Source organism: Delphinapterus leucas, chromosome 21, assembly GCF_059928025.1.
Source record: "Delphinapterus leucas isolate spDelLeu-1000000601 "Yukka" chromosome 21, BTC_Dleu_Yukka2, whole genome shotgun sequence".
Taxonomy (NCBI): domain Eukaryota; kingdom Metazoa; phylum Chordata; class Mammalia; order Artiodactyla; family Monodontidae; genus Delphinapterus; species Delphinapterus leucas.
Window position 1 is genome coordinate 29900659 of NC_143149.1, and position 21718 is coordinate 29922376.

Sequence of the window (21718 nt, forward strand, 5' to 3'; positions counted from 1 at the left end):
ACAGCAAAAAAAAAAAGAAAAAAAATAAAATCATGATTAAATACACATAGCATAAAATGTACCATCTTAACCAGTTCACATTTTTGCGTCACCATCACCACCATCCATCCACGGAACTCTTTTCATCTTACAAAACTGACATTTTGTACCCATGAGACGATATAGCTCCCCATCTGCCCCTTCCCCAACCCCTGGTACCCACCATTCTACTTTCTGTCTCTATGAATTTGTCTCCTATAAGTGGAATCATACAATCTGTCCTTTTGTGATGGGCATATTTCACTTAGCCTTATGACTTCAAAGTTCATCTATGTTGTAGTATGTGTTAGAATTGCCTTCTTTTTTAAGGCTGAATAATACTCTGCTGTATGCATACAGCGCATTTCGTTTACCCATTCATCCCTGGATGGACACTTGGGTGGCCTCCACCTTTTGCTTATTGTGAATAATGCTGCTAGGAATGTGGGTGTGCAAATATCTCTTCAACACCCCGTTTTCAATTCTTTTGGACATGTACCCGGAAGAGGAATTGCCAATCATATGGTAGTTCTATTTCTAATTTTTTGAGGAACTGCTATATCATTCTTCATAGCAGCTGCACCATTTTACATTCCCACCAACAGTGCACAAGTGTTCCAGTTTCTCCACATCCCAGCTAACACTTGCTATTTTCTATTTTTCTGTTTCGTTTTTATAGCAGCCCTCCTAATGAGTAAGAAGTGGTATCTCATTGTGGTTTTGGTTTCCATTTCCCTGATGACCAGTTGAGCATCTTTTCATGTGCTTATTGGCCATTTGTATATTTTCTTTGGAGAAATGTCTGTTGAAGTCCTTTGCCCATGGTTTAATCGGGTTATTTTATTGTTGTTGTTGTCATGCATTTTAAGAGTTTTATTTTATAAGAATTTTCTCAGTGTTCGTATGAGAGGGTTTCTATGCTACCCTACAGCCACTGGCTGGTCTCTAAGGTCCCCTTCCTGATGCCTCTCACTGTGCCTTGTGTAATTACCAGTTTCACAGCCAAGGAAGTTCCCTTCATCCTCAGGCTTTTCTGGAATGTGCCCACTCTGCTTTCTTGTCCTAACTGGGCTGGCTTTGCCCTGATGATGCCATTGTCCCTGAAACCCTCTCAAGCGAAGGGCCCAATACTCCCCTCCCAGCCTTTCAAAGCACATGTGCATCTGAGATTCAGGGGAGGGGTTGAGCATTTATTAAAGACACTTTAGTCTTCCTCTCCTCTCCAACTTCTGTCATCCCCTTCAGTGTCTGTACTGGGAACCTAGTAATCATTCAAGTCTCAGCTTTGCTGGGTGTTGCGAATAGAACCCCAACTTTGGAGATGGATATATGGGACCTCAAAGTTCCACTTCCACCATCAGCATGTTCCTAATCACTCTGCACTTCAATCTCCTCACCTACAAAAGAAGATGGGATAAGAAACCCACCTTAAGAAATGGCTGTAAGAATTGAATGCAATAATGCACTTCAGATGCTGAGCACCGGGTAAGTGCTTGTGAAGATTATTTCAACTTCACTTCACTTCACTCTGCTTTAGCAATCACATGGCTACAGGTTGGATTTTATTCTCACCCCAAACAACTCTCCTCTCGTGATGTACGACTCTGTGATCTTATCTGCGTAACCAGCTGTATTAGTTCCCTGAGGCTGCTGTAACAAATCACTGCAAACTTGGTGGTTTAAAACCACAGATATTTAGTGTCTCACAGTTCCAGAGGCTAGAAGTCCAAAAGCAGTATTACTGCGCTGAAATCAGGGTGTTGGCAGGGCCCTTACCTTCCTCCCTCTGGAGGCTCTAGGGGAGAATTCTTGCCTCTTTCAGCTTCTGGTGGCTGCACACGGTCCTTGGCTTGTGGCCACCTCACTTCAGTCTCTGCCTTCTCCTCTTCTGTGTGTCAGACATCCCTTTGTAAGGACCCTTGTGATTGCATTTACAGCCTACCTGGATAACTCAGAATAATCTCTCCATCTCAAGATCCCTAACTGAATCACATCGGCAAAGTTTTTTTTTTTTTTTTTTTTTTTTAGCCATATAAGGTAACAATCACAGGCCCTAGAGTAGGGATTGGGTCATGGATATCTTTTTTGGGGGGCGGGGGCTTTGTTCAGCCTTCCACACCTGCTTCCCTACCCAGTTTTCTACTCCCAGTGAATGTGCTTTTCAGCTGCATCACATTATCCCGTCCTCATTCACTTCCTGTTCTCACAGGTTATCAGTGGTCCCCTAGGTTCACTCCCCTGCTCCTCCAACCCTGCCCCGCAACTAGACCCCCTCATTGTCAGTTCCACCTCACCCTCCCCAAGGGTTCAGTGCCCTCACTGCTTTGGCCTTTCATCATATCAGTCCTTCTAATCCACCCAGAGAAACAGGAGCCTTCAGATGGGAACTCTCTTAACTCCTTTTCCTTTCCTCTGAAGTAAAGAACATATTTCTTCCCTCTTTCCCTCCTTTCCCCGCCTCCATCCCTCTCTTTATTCTTATCTGTCTCCGCTTTGGGGTATGGGTTGTGTTGGTGGGGTGGGATGAGAAGGAGAGGAAAGGTGAGGGGTCCCAACTGCAGACCTGAGTCGGGGTGCGGTCCAGGACATCTGGGAAGGTGTTGTCTCGCCTTGGTTTGACCAACACAACTGTCGACGCAGGAGCCAGCGCGGGAGGAGATGCTGGTGAGGCTCTCAATGCTGGGGGTGAGGGTGGGGCGCTGTCACCCCACTGAAACCAGGGCATCAGACTACAAACAGCAGATGGCACTGCAGACCAGTCTGTTTTCCTACAGGTGCTTGGATTTTTCTGGATATCTTCCAACCTGATTAAATATCTCAGAGGGCGGGTGGGGAGGAATCCTGCATTTCTGATTCACCTGGGGCATTTTAAAGACTCAAAGCCTTAATAACCCTCTTTAGTTTATACGTTACTCTGATCGAAGTCCTTTGGTCTAGTGAGTAGAACCTCTTTACACCCTGGGACATAAAAACAGGAGTGTTCACATTTTATTCTTATGGGACCTGGTCCCATAGGAGCCCACTGGCTGGACTCTTCTGAGGCCCTTGCAGTATTAATACAGTCCAACTGAGGAGGATGAGACTTTGTCTGGACTTCTGCTGCAGCGAGATTCTTTTAAGGGCTTTTTTACATCTGCCCCAATCCTGGCCCATCTAAATCAAGCATACAGCAAGTATGACCACTTCTCTGGGAAATAAAAAGAAGGCTCTGGTGAAGATTTAGAGCCAAGCAGGTACTGATTGAGGCCATCCATTTGGTTTGGAAGTGAGAAATTGTTGCCCTTGAAGCCTGGAGACACCACCTCAAGGGGGCCCAGCATCCTGTGATAATGGGGTAAGACTCTAATACAAACCCCAGTTCCATTTCTTAGGTCTTTCCAATGAACCAGAAATCGTATCCCTTCACCTTCTGTCTCTAGCTTCCCTACTCCTTTCATCTTGCAAGCCGGAACTGAAGCCAGCTTGAGCACTTGGTGTAGAGGAAGAGAGAGAACCAGAGAGAGGGTATCTCCAAGGACCCTCCTATCTCAGACTGGCTTGGAGTTTCCACCGGGCAAACCTGAACACACTGTGGCCAGGCCATTCCTGGACCCGGGAAGGGCACTGTCAGCCAGGAGGTGGGCTCTCAGCTCCTAAGTCAGAACCAATAATTTAAAAAGGACCTGTCCTATTTGTCTCTCTTGCAGCCCACATCCTGTACCCTGCCTTTATAAATTTATACTCTGCCTCCGATGCTGTGTCTCATCCCCTAACTTCCTGACCTTGGACTTATTTCCTATTGTGGTTTCTCATTCACAGCTTGGATCAGACACTTAATAATATTCCTCTGGTACTAACAGTGCTCTCTCACTGCTTTCTGCTCTACCAGGTAAACATATCTTCTGGTCCAGCTGAACCTCCCTTGGCTAGTACTTGTCCTGGGAGTTGCCTAGGATTGACGACTGGGATCTCAACATTGCCAGAGTCATATATTCAATACTTTCTGGATAGCTTCCCTGAGACATCTTCTAGGCATTATCCTCTCCCCCAAACCTGTTCCTTTTCCTGTATTTTTTATTGAGAGGTAGTTGATGTGCAATAAGTTACAGGTATACAACATAGTATAAGTTACAGGTGTACAACACAGTGATTCACAATTTTTAAAGGTTATACTCTGTTTATAGTTATTACAAAATAATGGCTATATTCCCTATGTTGTTCAATATACCCTTGTAGCTTATTTTATATATAATAGTTTGGACATCTTAATCCCCTAACCCTATCATGCCCTTCCCCCTGCATTTTTTTTCTCTTTGTTAGTAGTATAAGTAGTTGCTCAGTTAGTTATTCAACCAGAAATCAAAGAGCCATCCTAGACTCCTCTATTCCTTTATCTTTACCTCCAGTTAATTTGTCTCTTATTAATACCACCTTCCTAAAGTCTATCAAATCTACCCCTCCCTTTCTATCTTCACTCTACTGCCTTAGTTCAAGCTCACCATTTTCACCTAGATTTCCTTACTGGTCTCTCTGACTGGTCTTGCCTTGTCCCACGATGCCACTGACTGGTATATTAAATGCAGACTTCAACTACTTCCCGACTTAAACTACTTCCATGGTTCCCCAATTTCTGTAGAATGCAGTCCAAAATCCTCAGCGTGGTAGAACCTTCTGTTCTGATAGCTGCTTTGCTCTCCTGCTTTATTTCCTGCCATTTCATCACAATTTACCCTCACTTGTGCCCCAAACATGCTGTACCCTTCCAGCTCCCCCCTTTTGCAGGTCTCCTTTGCCTTGAACTCTTCTTCCAACTTCTGCCACCTTTCATGTCAGGCAAACCTCCGCTGGTCCTTTAAAACATAGATCAAATGTCATCTCCCAATAAACATCAAATTAGTAGCACTCATCTCTTGATGGGAAGGTAGTTATGGTGATTCTTCACTTTCTATGAATCATATTTTGTTTGAATTTTCTTGAAACAATGTATTACTGTTATTTAAAAAAAAAAACAATAAAGATGATTTGGTTTTCGCCTTTGAAAACTTCCCTGCTTTTATTCTCCAGGTGGAATTAATTAACGCCGTCTGTTGGTCTTTCAAGGCATATGTTCATATATGATGATAGAAAACCGCTTCTTTTTTGGTTTATATCTGTCTTCTCAGCCAAATTGTAGGCAATTTGGAGACAAGAACTGTGTCTTATCCAACTCGATACCTCCAGCACCTAAGCACAATCCCGGCTCAGTTGCTCCGCGGCGTGTGGGATCTTCCCGGACAAGGGCTCGAACCCATGTCCCCTGCATTGGCAGGCGGATTCCTAACCACTGTGCCACCAGGGAAGTCCGAGAAAGGGGATTATTACTGACATACAGTTCACTACGTAGTTTTCATCTTTAACAAATGGATTATAAATTAGAACAAATGTTTCTGTATTATTCTAAAGCCATCAAAAAAGGATTTACTCTTTCTTTTCTGACCTTCAAGGCCAATTGTAATGGACAAGAGACTTCCCGTATGGTTAGAAGGAGGCAGTGTCTTTCTGGGCCTGTATACTATTTTGTCCACATATTATGCTGGTGAAACCTCTCTTCCATCTCCTGGAGATGGTCCCCTATTCACTTCACCCAGGTGTGTAACAGGGTGAGTCCCAGAGGCGGTTTTACATCTGGGCTGCGGGGCCGCACATTGCCCTTCTCACTGTGTAATGTCCAAAGTCCTTGATGGGATAAGATATTGCATTCTCTTTTTTCTTTTATTGAAGTATAGTTGATTTACAATGTTTCAGGTGCACAGCAAAGTTATTCAGTTATACATATATATCTATTCTTTTCCAGATTCTTTTCCATTATAGGTTATTACAAGACACTGAATATAGTCCCCTGTGCCTTACAGTAGGTCCTTGTTGATTACCTATTTTATATATAGTAGCGTGTATATGTTAATCCCAAACTCCTCATTTATCCCTCCCTCCACATTTCCCCTTGGTAACCATAAGTTTGTTTTCTATGTCTGTGAGTCAGTTTCGATTATGTAAATAAGTTCATTTGTGTCGTTTTTTAGATTCCACATATAAATGATATCATATGGTATTTGTCTTTCTGTCTGACTTACTTCACTTAGTATGATAATCTCTAGGTCCATCCATGTTGCTGCAAATGGCATGATTTCATTCTTTTTTTTATGGCTGAATAATAGTCCATTATATATTCATTCATCTGTTGATGGACATTTAGGATGCTTCCATGTCTTAGCTATTGTAAATAGTGCTGCTATGAACACTGGGGTGCATGTATCATTTCGATTAGAGTTTTTGTCTTATCTGGATATATGCCCAGGAGTGGGATTGCTGGATCATGTGGTAGCTCTATTTTTAGTTTTTAAAGGAACCTCCATACTGCTCTCCATAGTGGCTGCACCAATTTACATTCCCACCAACAGTGTAGGAGGGTTCCCTTCTCCACAAAATATTGCACTCTTGAAACAGCAGGATGCACTACACAAGGGACGTCCTGAAAACAGGACACCTTAGAAATTTAACAGAAGATAAAAAATTTAATGGAAGAGTTGGAAGCAGCAATGAAGAAGTCACCTAGAAAGCAGGACCAAAAGACAAAGAATTAGAAAATAGTAGAGAAAAATATAAGAAATTTGGAGGGCAAATCCTTGGGGTTCAATATTCGAACAAGACAAGGTCCAAAAAGAGAGAACAGAGTAAACGGAAGGAGGAAATTATTAATGAAAAAATTCAATTTCTCAGACTCTAGGGCTTGTGTTTCTTGATTGAAAGGGCTCTCTGAGTACCTGGCACAGTGGATGACAATAGAGCTGCCCCAAGTACATCCTCATGGAATTTCAGAACTTTAGGATCAAGGAGAAGATCCAACAAGTTATCAGAGAGAGAGAGAGAGAGAGAGAGCGTTTCATCTAAATTATCAAGAATCAAGATGGCACTGGATTTCTCAATAGCAACCTAGAAAGGTAGAAGCCAACAGAGCAATGCCTTAGAAATTCCGAGGGAAAATTATTTCCGGCCTAAAATTCTATCTCCAGCCAAACTCCATGAGAGAATAGTGAATTTTCAGACAGTCAAGACCTCAAAACCTTTACTCCCATGTACTCTCTCCCCAGAAGCTCCCGGAGGATAAAATCCACAAAAGAAGGAAAAAACCAAAAAAGAAGACAAGGGATCCAACACGAGAAAGGGTGGCATCCCCGGGCTGATGGTGGGAGGGTCACCCTGCAGCAGCCCGAAGAGGGGCCGGTCCAGATGGGAGGTCCCTGGGCAGTGAGAGAGAATTCCTCAAGAGATTTCAACCGAGCGCGAGGAGAGCACTTTGGGAAGAGTTGGGGGTTGAATTAATGATGAGTACAGAGAAAACTCAGGAAGCAGAGAAGAGGGACACAATTGCATATCGATGGAACCAAACGATAGCAGTATTGGGATGACGTGAGGGCCGGGCCGTGTGACTTTTAGAGGTGTAGGTGGTGGTGGTGGAGGAGAACTGAATCATATTTTCCGTGGTGGGAAGTCAAGAGATGATTAAAGCCAAAAAAAATCAAGGAGTAGCAACGTAATCATGGAATTTAGAAATATGAGGGTAACGGCAACATGCGTCAGCTCAGATAGTTGAATTTGTTGTTTCTGGAGGATGGAAAGTAAGTGGGGACAGGAAAGGCTCGGGGATATTGCTGTTTGGTTTGGTCTGGTTTTAAATAGGTCTTGTAAGATTATCTCCCTCAAATCTATGTTGATGGCTGACATCCAGGCTGCATCACTTGGGGCTCTTCAGAATCCCCAGGACCTGGGCCATACCTCCAATAGTGTTTTGCTTAGCTGGCCTGGAGTGAAGTCTAAGCTTCAGGATTTTAAAACATTTTCCCAGAGGAGTCTAAGTTTCAGCCATGTTTGAGAACCACTGAAAAAAAGGTGCATGTATAACTTTGATAGAAATTAAAACTAACTTTAAAAGAGATTAATATATAAATAAAGCACATAGCATAGTTCTGGGCACTCTACCCTTCAATATGTTAATACTCCCAATGGGGGTCGTGGAAAGTCCCAGAAAAGGGTGGCCTGAGATGCTCAAGGCAGGTGTCACTCAAAACTTCCAGAATTTGGTTCTTACCAGTCCCCCAAAAAGACACTCATCTCAACCTGAAATTCCTTTAACAGAGGAGAGCTTTTCAGATGGGGTTATGGCTAAAACAGAATACCTGGGAAATGCCAGAGGATTAACTTTACACAGAGGTGTGAATGGCATGCATCTGATCCTTCCTTGGAAGGGTCAAAGGGCAGAGGTCATGAGAGTAATGAGAGCCTGAGATGGAGATGAAGGGGAGGAGGAGAAAAGGGAGGCCGAAACAAAGAAGTCAAACTCCAACTACTTTTTATCTAATTCCAGACGAATAGCCTCTCCCTCTGCTCTCTGAAGAGACTCTCTAAGAAGCCAATTTGAGTCTGCACGTTAATTAATGGCCCGGGCTGGTGGCTTTTGGAAGGGAGAGTCTCTGTCCCCTATTCTCTTTTCTGGTCCCTGGGTCAAGGAGAGCTGTGTTCCAGCTCCTGAAGGAGGGCGGCTGCCGGCCGCTTTGGGTCACTTTGGAAGAAAGGCGTTATTATGCCGGGCCGTCATCACTGTCTTCCCCGACACATCTACAGGTGTACCCTTTCTTACTGTGCCTCTCACAGGTTTCTTTTTCCCTCTGCTGTTGGCCTCTTAGGGATATAGGAGCCTGCCTGTTATTCACCACGCGGTGTATTGTTACCCCCTTTGATTTGCTGCTGTTTGAACCAGATGCTGTCTGTCTTGTAGCATTTAATCCCTTGAAAGGTTGAAGGATGCAATTTATATGAATGATGGCTCTTTCTAAGAAGGCAAAGTCATATTGCACTTCATGCTTATCTTGAGCAGATTTCCTGGTCTCCACTCCCACCCTAACTAAGAGATTAATGAATCGAGAAGCACATTTTGGTGGCTTGAAACTGACTGCCTCCTGGGAAATGCCAGCACATTCCAGTGATCACTAGGCATCTAGAAGGTTCCGTTACTGCTTTCTCCTTTCTTCATGGAGCCACCTCGGCTCCGTCCTGAATCATAAATCGAGGGGAGCGTGAAGCCTCTGTCTAGAGAAATGGTCCTCTTCCTTGTGGCATCTCAAATGTCTGGACAGGAACAGACAGTCAGGAGAGCTGCTTTTAAAATAAATGTCTGTATGTTGAATCATTTGTATATTTTGAATCATTTTTCCCATTGACTTTTTTTTTTTTTCCCATTGACTTTTATTCAAACTTTTAGATATACTGTGGATGGAACTGACATAATAAATAAAATCACCCTTCAAATTATTCAACTAGCATCTTTTTAAGCCTACAAGAAAAAGAAAACAAGGAAAAAACGTCCCACTGGGATGAATGAATCAGAGATGCTCAGCATAGAAGTGGAACCCTCAGATCAACGGGAGACAATGGCCTTTACTGATTCTTGTAGATGCTACAGTTAAAAGTTAAGTTGCTCCCTCTGAAACCTAAGACATTACACTATACAGACATGAGGTCACCCTAATTACCAACATTAGAGAAAACCATATTTTATACAAATAAGCTTAACAGGAAAAAAGCACTTAAAACGGTGCCTGGCACATAGGACACACAATAAACATTTGCATTCATGCTATTTTAGCTCAGGACCACCATGTAAAAATGGCCACAGCCCTTTGTCCAGGAAAGTGTTGGATTAGGGCTCCACCCTCAGCCTCCACTGTGTGGGCCCAGACCCCATGCAGGCTCTAAAGATTCATGGCTCCCGATTCACTAGGGAGAGAAGGCATAGCCCCAAAAGAAGGAGCAATTCTTTCCTGGGGGGTGTTGGAAGAGGCTGGGATGTTTCCTGAAGGAAGGAATCTTCCTTCAACCTTTGTCCTGAAAACTGAGTAAGTGTTCACAGATGGGCCCAAAGGGAGGGCTTTTCCAGGCAAAGGGAGCCGAGTTTGCCTGAGCACGAAGGTGTGAAAGTAGCTGGAAAATCGTGGTAAGGAGGAAGGGTAGGTTTCAGAGAAGGAAATGAAACTGGAAGGCAAGCAGTAGATACTGGAGAGTCTTAAGTGCTACTTGAAGGAGTCTGGAGTTGACGCTGTAGAAGGGTTTTCAGTAGAATGTGTGTTTATCTGTGTACCTGGTATGTGTGGACTGCCTTAAATCACCACAGACATTAAGGCTTTCTAGAGATTAAGGGACAGTTCAGGAAAGGACTAGAGGTTAGATGAGCAGGTTGAAAATTAGAATCATGATCAAGAGGAACCCAATAATCTAGGGAAAAGGTAGATAGCAACGATAAAGAAGGAAGGAATTAAGGAAAGGGGAAATCTTCCAGGAAGGGTGGGATCTGGGTGTGATGGGGGTGGAACCTTGGAAACAACCGATGCTACTTCCTCAGTGGAGGAGACTGAGAGAGCTCCCCTTACACAGTGTTGGTCAAAGTGCAGTTGGTCCCCCAGATGCCCTGGGTGGGTGGAGGGGAGGGAGAGGAGGAGAGCAAGCCTTGTGAAAATGCAGACTCCTGGGCCCTGCCCCAGGTCTGAGAATCGGCACGTACAATTTGTTCTACAGAGGATTCTTGGGCATCCTGAGGTTTGAGGACAAGAGTACTACTCATTTACATCTGGGGTAGAAAAAGGAAGAGGGGCACGGGGAGAGAACACACATCACATGCGAGGCAGGGGTGGCCCCCATGTGAGAAGCAGCCTGGAATCTGAAGCCTGCACACTGTCTAACCTGGACAAAGGTGGGCTCCTGGCATCTGCTCCTGTGGCCTCCATGTGGTCTGCATCCTGGTCTGCTCTCATTCCAGTAGCACATAGGTCTGCACTCTTCTGGGAGCCCAGGAGGAGGAAAGAGAGCCCAGAGCTGGGTTCCAGCCACTGAACATCCCTTACTGGCTGTGTGGCCAGGAGCTAATCGCTTGACCTCTCTGAGCTTCAAGTTTTAAAAAGGAGTCATAGGAATCTGCTGCAGCTGCCTCACCCCGCTGTGGGGCAAGAAGCTCCAAGTGAGAAGAGAGCTTGATCACATTACAAGACCTTCCTGTGATGACTTCAAATGTTCAATAGGAGGATGGGCGCCAGAAGAGTTCCTGGGGAGAAGGTCTATATGCTTGATTTGGGTGGCGGTTAAATGGAGAATATTTTGATAAATATATATGTGCATTTTACTGTATGTCAATTATACCTCCAATTAAAAAAAAAAAAAAAACAACCAAGAAGAAGATAAAACATCCTAGTGGAGAGTGACGGCCCTGTTTTCACCTGTGGTGCGGCAGCTAGCAGGGCCACCAGGAGAAGTCTCTGGGCAGAGCCCAGCCTGGGCCCAGGGAGTCCTGGGCTGCAGCTCCCTTGTCCCCAGACATGCAGAACCCGCCGTCTCAATGCATTTGGGGGAAAGCGTTTGACTCTTAGAGACCAACAGGGTGGCCTGAGCTGAAGCAGGTGGAGACTCAGAACCAGGGCTGAAGTAATGATGGAAATCGCAGCCATAAGTAAACACAAACGGGACTTCCCTGGTGGTGCAGTGGTTAAGAATCCGTCTGCCAATGCAGGGCACCCGGCTTCGAGCCCTGGTCTGGGAAGATCCCGCATGCCGCGGAGCAACTAAGCCCGTGCGCCACAACTACTGAGCCTGCGCTCTAGAGCCCGGGAGCCACAACTACTGAAGCCCACACACCTAGAGCCCGAGCTCGGCAGCAAGAGAAGCCACCGCAGTGAGAAGCCTGCGCACCGCAAAGAAGAGTAGCCCCCGCTCGCCGCAGCTAGAGAAAGCCCACGCACTGCAACGAAGACCCAACACAGCCAAAAATAATTAATTAATTTTTAAAAAATAAGTGAACACAAGGAGAACCAAAGCCCTGGAACACTCTGGTCTAGGGGCCTGAGAATTCCAGACAGTCTTTCTTCACCAGTCGGGTATCCGTTCACGGACTCTGCCTTTTGAAAAGGGGCGTTTCTGCAGGGAAGTTTTGGAAGAAGGGCGCGTGTCACAGGCCCAGTGCCCAGAGCTTTTGCGGCACAGTGGTTTGCACTTGACCGGGAGTGTCATTTCCCCTTGGCTTCCTGAACAGTGGTCTCTGTTCAGAGCGGGGGTTCTGTCGGTGTGGCCGCCTGGCCGTGGCTCAATGTCCTTAGATACCCACAAGAAAAACACATCTTTTCCCTCTAAGCCACGTGACCTCCCCTGGTGGAAAAGAACAGTTACCTAAGAGTTTACAGGACAAACATTACAAACCATCTCCCTGAGGGGGTGTCAGAGGCATCCCTGGTCCAGGCAGGAAGCGTGGAATCTGAACAGGCTCTCTCTCTGCAGAGAAGCTGGGAGCAGAGGCCCCAGGCCCACGCTGTCTCTGGAGGCCAGAACCCTGCGGAGGGAGAGAGAAAGAGGTGGGGGAAACCCAGGTCCCTCCAGGAGACAGGAACACAGGAAGAGGAGCCCACAGCTGCTTCTCCTGGGAGCGGCTGCAGGGGTGATTTCAAATTCCCCTTTAGGGCTGCTCTAATTAAGACAAGAACTCAAAAGTCATAGCAAGGCAGCCAACATGAGAATTCAAGGACCTTAGCCATCCCAATGTTCGCTGTACCTTCCCACATGTTCTGAAAGAGGGGACTTTTTAAATAAAGCAGCAGGGGAGATACTGGATGTGAATGAAAAGCAGGGATGTGGGTGATGGAGCTAGACAGTGGCGGAGAGCCAGCTAGCCACGCCCCCCCCACCGCCCCCGCACCGAAGCATCCATTCAGCATTCCAACCTTTTTCCTCCAAGCTTTCCATCAAATACAGCAAAAGCTGTCCTTTAAATTAGCCCAGAACCGCTACCTCCCTCTCCGTTCTTCTGGGACCTCTGAGGGTCCAGAGGTTTCTTCTGGGTCACCAGGGGCTCCCACCTTTCTCTGACCGGTTAGAGGGCTGAGCTCTTCTTCTATTACTGGAATGTGAATCCCGTAATCACTTTGCTCCCGCTGTTGAGTTGGCCGACCCCTGTGAAATGATGGTTTTCATCAGAGACATACCGTGAGCTGCAATGGTATTCAGAAGAATGTGATTTCAAACCGAGGGGAAAAAAATAGTTCAGAGACAGTTTACTGATATAAAACCGTCTGGGCCTTCTGGGAACGACGGACAAGTTCCTGGTTCCCCACCCAGAGAATGGCCGGTAGTACAGGCTGCAGGCATGTCCCGGGATGGTGCATGTGATTCGCCCCGCTTCCTTCCTCCCCTTGCAGCCTCCACTGGCTCCATTTCTGGATCTCAAACAACACTTTCAGCTTCTTCACACACATGCCCACACAGGCACACACAGAGACACAGACACAGACCGACACGCACACACACATGCCTTCCATCCCTGGAAGCCGTGGGGTTGCACTTAACCATCATGAAGTGGCAGCAAGTGGATTTTACAAAGATTAGCGCCAAACTGACAGTGTGATGCCTGGAAATGTTACCTACTATGTGTTCCTGCAACATTTTCAATTCACCCTATTATGGTGATTATAGATGAATGTGTCTTAACGCAATGTCCTGCTTTCCTTCCTGCGTTGGTAACAGTCTAAGGGCTGGTTTTAAGACCTTTGGGATAGGATTGATGCCAAAGTACCCAGTTTTTCCATTCATCCAAGGAGGTGGCTGCCTGCAAAACATGTCTAAAATTATCCCTAATTCCAAGTCCTCTCTAAACAATCAACCTCTCCAATATAATAATTCCAAAACCTTTCTTGATTCCTGCTTTTAATAAAGTACATTTACAGAGGATATGAATTCCAGATTTGATTTCAGACTCTGGGGATATATATTCCTCTTCTGGAACTTGTATATCCGGTCCTGGGATTAAAAAAGAAAAAAAGGAAAGACAGAAAGAAAAAGAGAGGGGGAGAGAGTCCAGAGCGTTACAAGCATTCCTTGTATTTCTTCTGTCTTTTGCCCACTGAGCATGGAGGGGAGAGACAGGCACAGCATCTGGTTAAAGTCAGGTAAGTAACACTCTGGGGGAAAAGCCTGAAGTCAGTTGCCAACCTCTTTCTCTTTCTAATGTGTTTCTGCAGATGGATGAAAACTGCAGCCAATATAGAGGTTTCAATTTTAGGCGATCCTTGGGAGAAAAGACAGAAAAAGAAACATTTTGTTCCATCACTGTCCTATCAGCTCTGTGCGGTTCCAAACATTTGGCATCATGAACAGACGTAGAATTATGCCTCTGCCACTCCACCACCAGGTGCAAATATGCCAAAGGTACATCTTCAGCCGTAACATTCCCCTGAATGAAGACTGAAGATATGACTGGGGCCCAAAAGGGAAACCTAAGGCTGCTTCTGAGCATAAACACTTTTCACCATTGTTCCCCGGGCTGGAGTAGGTGGGCATCTCCTGCCTGGTCACGAGAGGGGCTCTCAGCCCTGTGGGAGGAGCGTGGAGCTGGAATCAGAAGGTCTAACTCCTGCTGTGGTTTTGCACCCAGTGCCTCTTGGCCATGGATGAGACATTTCATCTCTGGACCTTGGCTTCTGCACATGTAAAATGAAGATGGTAACGTCTGCTTCACCTGCTCCCACAGTCACTATGCGCCTTTTCCCGAACGTGAAGGAGAACGTCACGCTGGGGAGCAACGTCACCAAAGCACCCAGACTTGTGAAAATGCTGAGTTTTTCGGTGAGTCCCCATCCCACTGTGGTGTGGGAAACTAGGTTTACTCCAGCCTTTAATCTCAGTCCAATCTCCTGCTCGGGAGCAGTTTTCTTTAGATAATTCAGTCTTTGCCTGGGTGTGTGAGGGGGGCTGACTGTCTTCTCAGGGGTGGAGGGGGGCAGGCTCACGTCCACATGGTATTTTCTGGATCCTCCCCATGTCTGCTGTAGGGTGGTTGGTCTGGGCTGCTCTCTGGACTGTTGACGACAAATGTTCAGCTTGTCCCGTTCCTTGGCTTTAGGCTGGTGTTTGTTGCTGGGTTGGGTAGCTTGTGGTTCATTTTCTATCGTGGTTGAGGTGGAGTCCAGCTTCTTTTTTCCCTAGTTTGGCCGCCCCTGGGTCCCCCTTGGTGCTGGGCCTCTGGCTCTCCCTTGGCACCGTGGGCCCCTGGGTCCGCCTTGTTGTTGAGCCCCTGGGTCTGGTTGTGAGGTCAGGGTCCAGGCAGTTCATTTTGCAACCCTTGCCCACAGCGCCATCTTGTCCCCACTATGGTCATTCCTCTCTGGTATGTTCTCTAGCCAGATTCCAACCAGCATCTGTGCCTCACCCACTTCAGGGACACACAGGAGATTCTGAGTTCCTTCCACACCACACAGGAACTGAGGGTGGCTTGGAAAGCTAAATGCTAGCCCTTCCACTGTCTAATCACGCTGTGTTGCTGAGTTTACTCTGATGTGGCCACGCCCACATGGGTGTGGGGAGCCTGCGTTCCATGCAGTCTCAGATGAAGGGGAGGCCTTGTGTCGATTTTAACATCTAACACACCTCCCCCTCTGGGCATCCCAGAGACAGAAAATCAAGATGAATATCTCTCCAGCCTCTGTCTCCCTTCTCCTTCTCATGGTCTTTTGGGACCAGAAATGGGCAGGTTTCCTGCCTCTACAATTCAAGCCTCCTGGCCCAGTTGTCATAGACAGAACCAGACCTTGCATGCATGGAAGCAGTTCTATGATCTGAGTCCTACCTACAAGCTTGGCTGTTTAGCAAGTTATGCTAAATGGGAGCTAAATAAATTTAGGAAATCCTATTTCTCTCTCACCAAAGCCTAGTTTTTACAGCTATTATGCCTACAAAATTCCCATTTTGGGTTGCGAGAACCTGCACATTAGATTTTTTTTTTTTGCATTCATGCTGTAGAAATCTAAAGGTGGACATATGTCTGAGAAAATGGGAAAGTGAAGGGGTAGGTCGACCCATGAAATACAAAAGTGAAAATTATGTTAATAGTATTCCAGACATGTTATACCTCTTTCAACCATATAACCTTCAGAACTCCTTCCAACTCAAAAGGATTTAACTCCTAAGATGGTGCTTGAGAACACAATTTGGAAAGTATGACACTCTTTTCAAATGTGTCCATATATACTAACTTGATTACTTCTGCTATTAGATTTCCAAAGTGCTAGTCTCTCTGAAATCTGCCTGGGGCAACTTGAACTTGGATGAATGGCCATTAAACATTCTGATTCTGAAAAAGGCTTCGCCGTGTCCAACAACTTCTCTTCTGGTAAAAAACTGTTTCATGAATTATTCTGAAACATCTGCCCTGAGCTACTTTCCATTTCTAATGTATTACTTTGGAGATTATAAATCAGATTCTACTTGTGGTGGTCTTTCACTTGGACAACTCAGTTTACCCCCCCTCACCCCGCCCCATTATCGTACCTCCTTAGAGAACAGCCACTGCGACCTGGGAAAGGAATCAGAAAAGATGGGTTCCTCAGATGCTTAAGAGGTAGGGAAAAGACAACTCTACTACAGAAAATAAATTGTCTGGTTTGTAATATCCTGACCTTCACTCGATGTCGTCGGCATCAAGTATTAGAGAAGTAACCCTTGTGGAGCAAGGTCACTGGCTTGCTCATCAGAGCTACTAAATCAGCCAATGCTCATTTGCCTTCTGGTCTGATGCCAAGTCCCTCCACCAAGTGAAATCAGTCCACCAAACAAGCGCCTCCTCTGAGTCCAATACTCCATTATGCCCAGTGACGATCATGAAAAAAAATATGAGAGGGTCCTTGACCTAGGAAACTTACAGTCCAGCGGAGGAGATAAATAGTGAGACAATTAGAAAACAAAATTAAACACTCTAAACTCTGTGGCGCTTTCTGTAGGAACAATAGGAATCCCAGAAGGAAGAATATGAGAAGATCTCACAGACTGGAGGGATGTCTAGATTGGGATAAGCATGAAGGAAGAGAAATAACAGGATGGGGAAAATAACAATGAAGGCACGAGGTGAGGCGATGGGCTCGTGGGCATGTGCCGGGGACTGTGAGACCTACTTGACAAGAGGAGAAGGAAGGGGGGCTTCCCTGGCGGTCCAGTGGTTAAGACTCTGCGCTTCCGCTGCAGGGGGCGCAAGTTTGATCCCCGGTCGGGGAAGAGGATCCTGTATGCCACGTGGTGCAGCCAAAAAGAAAAAAGAAAGGAGAAGCCAGAGACAATGAATTGGTAGGAAAATGGGCAGAAAACGGAAGAGCTAGACAATGGAAGATGTAAACCGCAGGGCTTGCGATAGACAATGGGGTGCCATGTGTAGGAGCGCAGCATGGGAAGAGGTGAGGACAGCTGTGTTTTTAGGATGCTTGGGGACAACATTGACTACACTGTGGGAAGTGTCTGAAGCTGGAGAGGCTATTGTCTAGTTATTCAACTGGACTGTGGTCATGGCAGAAGGGGAGAAGGGGAAGAAGCAGGTTCTAGAGACGCACACAACCACGAAATAGGAATTCCTGACAGCTGACTGGATATGGGACCTGAAGGAGAAGGCACTTAGTGGTTTTTGGTATCAGAAATAGGAGTAATACTGGTGCCACTGTGGAGAAAAAACTGATTGGGAAGGAAGGCTATCGCAGGGTGGGAGAGTAGCAGGGGGAGGAACCCCATCTCACAACAGAGTGTCTGGTTTCTTTTGGTTATTTGGTTTATTTCTATTGCTTATTGCTTATTTCTATTGATTCCAGCTTGGCCTCCTAGCTGGAACAATCAACACAGACCCAAACGATCCCAAACATTTTGGCAATGTTGACAGTTCTGCCTACCAGCAACTAGACCTATGGTTCTTCGATTATCAATTCGAGAAGTTGCAAACCTGCCTACCTCAGCAGACAGATGAGGCTGGGAGGCTCTGGAGTCATGCTGCCTGTTTTCAAATCCCTGCTACTTACCTGCTGTGTGATTTGGGCAAATTGTAAAAGCCTCTCTGTGCTCGGTTTCCTCATCTATAACAGCAGGGATAATAACACCCATTCCATAAATGAGAAAGTTCACGTTGAGCACTTGATACTCTGTACGATGACTCGACTTAGTCATGACTCAACAAGTGTTAGCTGTATTTCATTTCCATCAAACAAAATAATAAGCACTTAAACAATTTATAAAATTCAAAGCTTTCCAGAGAAGGAAAGATTTCTTTGTAGAGACAGTGGGATGGCTTGGAACAAGTATTGGACTTGGAGTCTGTCCTAATCCTACAACCAACGCCAATCATTTCTGTTACTCAAGGCAACCCTATTAACCTCCAGGAAGTCTCAGTTTCTTTATTCACTTAACGTCAATAATAATGCACGTCCTGCCTACGATATGGTTCTGAAAATAAAAGAGATGATTCATGTGAAGATACTTGGTGGAAACTCTAAATGCTTTACAAAGGAAAGGTATTAATTAGTTGTTGTCAGCGTTAGTATGTTAAAGAACTATCCTTCATTTATGTGTGATGATCACATCCCATCAATACGTGTCGATCTAGATGTATATGGAAGAGAAACAGCAAACAATAAAGCAAATAGAGTAAAAAAAATTAAAATCTTACTTACACAGGTTCTGTGATTTAATTGTCACCAAGGATGTGCAGTAGCCCCTTGAAGAGAATTGAAATCTTGGGTTACTCTACATCGGCCTGGGCTTTAGAAATGGGTGGCAGTGACTCTGAATAGGATGACTGTTGAGCTTTACACATTTATGATTTATTTTGGTTAGAGCAACCATCAGGGTGGGGCGGGATTTGGTGGGGTGGTGGGGTAGAAGGGCCTGGTCAGTGGTTAAACTGGGAATTTCCAGCTTTCATTGATCCTTATAGGAAAAGCCCCAGCCCTCCACATAGCTAATGAATTTACATCCTGAATGATTTCTCCTTGAAGGTGTCCACCCCCGGCTCTCCCAGGCCCAGCAATGCTGAGTCGTTAGTATGGATGGTTCATATAAAAACAAAGCATTGAAAGGCAGGACAGAAACAAATTCTGACTTGACCTCAAGCTGCTCCTGAAGCCCAGGGTTCATGTTCCCAGTCTACACATCAATCTCAGCTGCCCGGGCTGGCAAGTTGGGAGCACAGTTCACAGCGCCCTTCAATCAGGGATGGTGCTTGAGGCGGCGAGGATGAGCTGTTCATTATGTGAGCTAGTTAGGAGTCTGTTTCTTTAGTCTCTTTGTGTTCCTTTACAGAACTTAGTTTTATGATGGCCTTGGAAAGATTGAGGCGAAGATTCTGAGTCGACATCACCTTCATCTTGCATTTTAGAAAGATATCCCTTGCATTCAAACCACCTTTCTCCTTTCCTTCCATTGTTTATTTGTGCAGTTTCAGCTTTCTAGAGATTACACTCATTTACTTAGAGGCTCAATTTAGGTGATGAAAATTCTAATTGTTGCTGGTGAAGAGGGCATAAACCTCCTAACTTTTGCTCTGAATATCCATTTGGTGTAGCCATAGTGCTACACCTCAGCCATAAGACCAACCTGAAGTCAGGGGGATGCTTTCTATCCACAAGGTGCAACTTACAGCTCCACAAAGCAAGTCCCACCCTTGGTCTCCTTCCCTGTGGCCTGTGGCTTCAATAGTGGATACATCTGACTCCAGTTTGGTTCAGGCCTTGGGGCTCTTAGCGCAGGGCTCTACCTGCCACTCTGGCTCCGAGGAATCCTTATATCAGCAACCTTTGGGAATAAAGCGCTCTTAGAGCACCTGAAAAATACAAAGTAACTATGGTACATATCAGAATGTAGGGTTTTCTCTTTTACTTCACAGAGTATCAAGGTGAGATTTGGAAATCATAATTAAAGTACACTTTTTGTGCTGTCAATATGGATTAAAAGATAGGAACCACTAAGTAGGTTCTTGCCACTGTTTTTCAACTGACACTATTTGCTCTCAGCAAATCTTTTATTTAATCAGGGTTGTGGAGAGGTGGTTCAGAAATCTGCCTTCTATTCCAAAAGCACAAGCATTTTCTTCGTAAGTGTGTTAATTCAAAATAAAGATATATTTGCATTTGGAATTTATCTCTATTTAAATGGATTCATCACATTAACATTTGACGTGATTACTGTCGTTCTGTATACCTGGGAATGAAGCTGTGGTTTTCACTCTACCAGCAGAGTGGATTTAGACAGAGGAAGCAGAGTGATCTGAGTAATGTATAACAAGATCTCATTTCTCTTGCATCAGGAGGTTTTTGGTAAGGGAACCTGCACCTTTTTGACTCTGAAAATAATTACCTTGTAAAAACTAAAAACCCTGAGAGACTTTAGCATTACAGCTCTGCGAAGTAGCAAAGTGGCAAAAACCAATTTTGTCCCAATGAACCCTTTCATCTCAATGCAGCCAGACCCCTGGCTCTGCATTCCCAATGAATTCGGAAAAGTTGATTTCTGCAAAGACAATTTTATACAGAAATATCAGCTCTTCAGCAATTCCAGCCCAGGGAATCATGAGAGGACTAACCCATCATCCTTTCTTCTTTCTTCCAGTTCTAATAAGAAGGCAGTCTCGGGACTTCCCTGGTGGCACACTGGTTAAGAATCTGCCTGCCAAAGCAAGGGACATGGGTTCAATCTGTGGTCTGGGAAGATCCCACATGCCATGGAGCAGCTAAGCCTGTGTGCCACAACTATTGAACCTGTGCTCTAGAGCCCACGAGCTACAACTACTGAGCCCATGCACTGCAACTACTGAACCGCACGCCTAGAGCCCATGTTCCACAACAAGAGAAGCCCCCACAATGAGAGGTCCATGCACCACAACGAAGAGTAGCCCAGCTCGCCACAACTAGAGAAAGCCCACACAAAGCAGCAAAGACCCAACCCAGCCAAAAATAAATAAAATAAATAAATATATTTATTTTAAAAAAAAAGGCAGTTTGGCACCATGAAGAATGTGGTTATGTGCATCCTTCTCCTGCTGTCAGCTGAATACAACCTCATTCCAGGCTGGTCAAGCAGAAGATGGATGGTAACAATGACTTTCAGATACTACAAACCATGTCATCAGTGATGACAAGAGGAAAGCTTCAGGAGATTGGTTCAAGATGGCAGAGTAGAAGGATGTGTGTTCACTTCTTCTTGTGAGAGCACTGGAATCACAACTAACTGCTGAACAATCATCGACAGGAAGGGACTGGAACTCACCAAAAAAGATACCTCACATCCAAAGACAAAGGAGAAGCTTCAATGAGATGGTAGGAGGGGAGCAACCACAATAAAATCAAATCCCATAACTGCTGGGTGGGTGACTCACAAACTGGAGAACAGTTATACCACAGAAGTCCACCCACTGGAGAGAAGATTCTGAGCCCCACGTCAGGCTTCCCAACCTGGTGTCTAGCAATGGGAGGAGGAATTCCTAGAGAATCAGACATTGAAGGCTAGCGGGATTTGATTGCAGGACTTCGACAGGACTGGGGGAAACAGAGACACCACTCTTGGAGGACACACACAAAGTAGTGTGCGCATCAGGACCTAGGGGAAGGAGCAGTGACACCATAGGAGACTGAACCAGACCTACTTGCTAGTGTTGGAGGGTCTCCTGCAGAGGTGGGGGGTGCCTGTGTCTCACCGTGAGGACAAGGGCATGGGCAGCAGAAGTTCTGGGAAGTACTCCTTGGCATGAGCTCTCCCAGAGTCTGCCATTAGCCCCACCAAAGAGCCAGGGTAGGCCCCAGTGTTGGATTGCCTCAGGCCAAACAACCAACAGGGAGGGAACCCAGTCCCATCTATC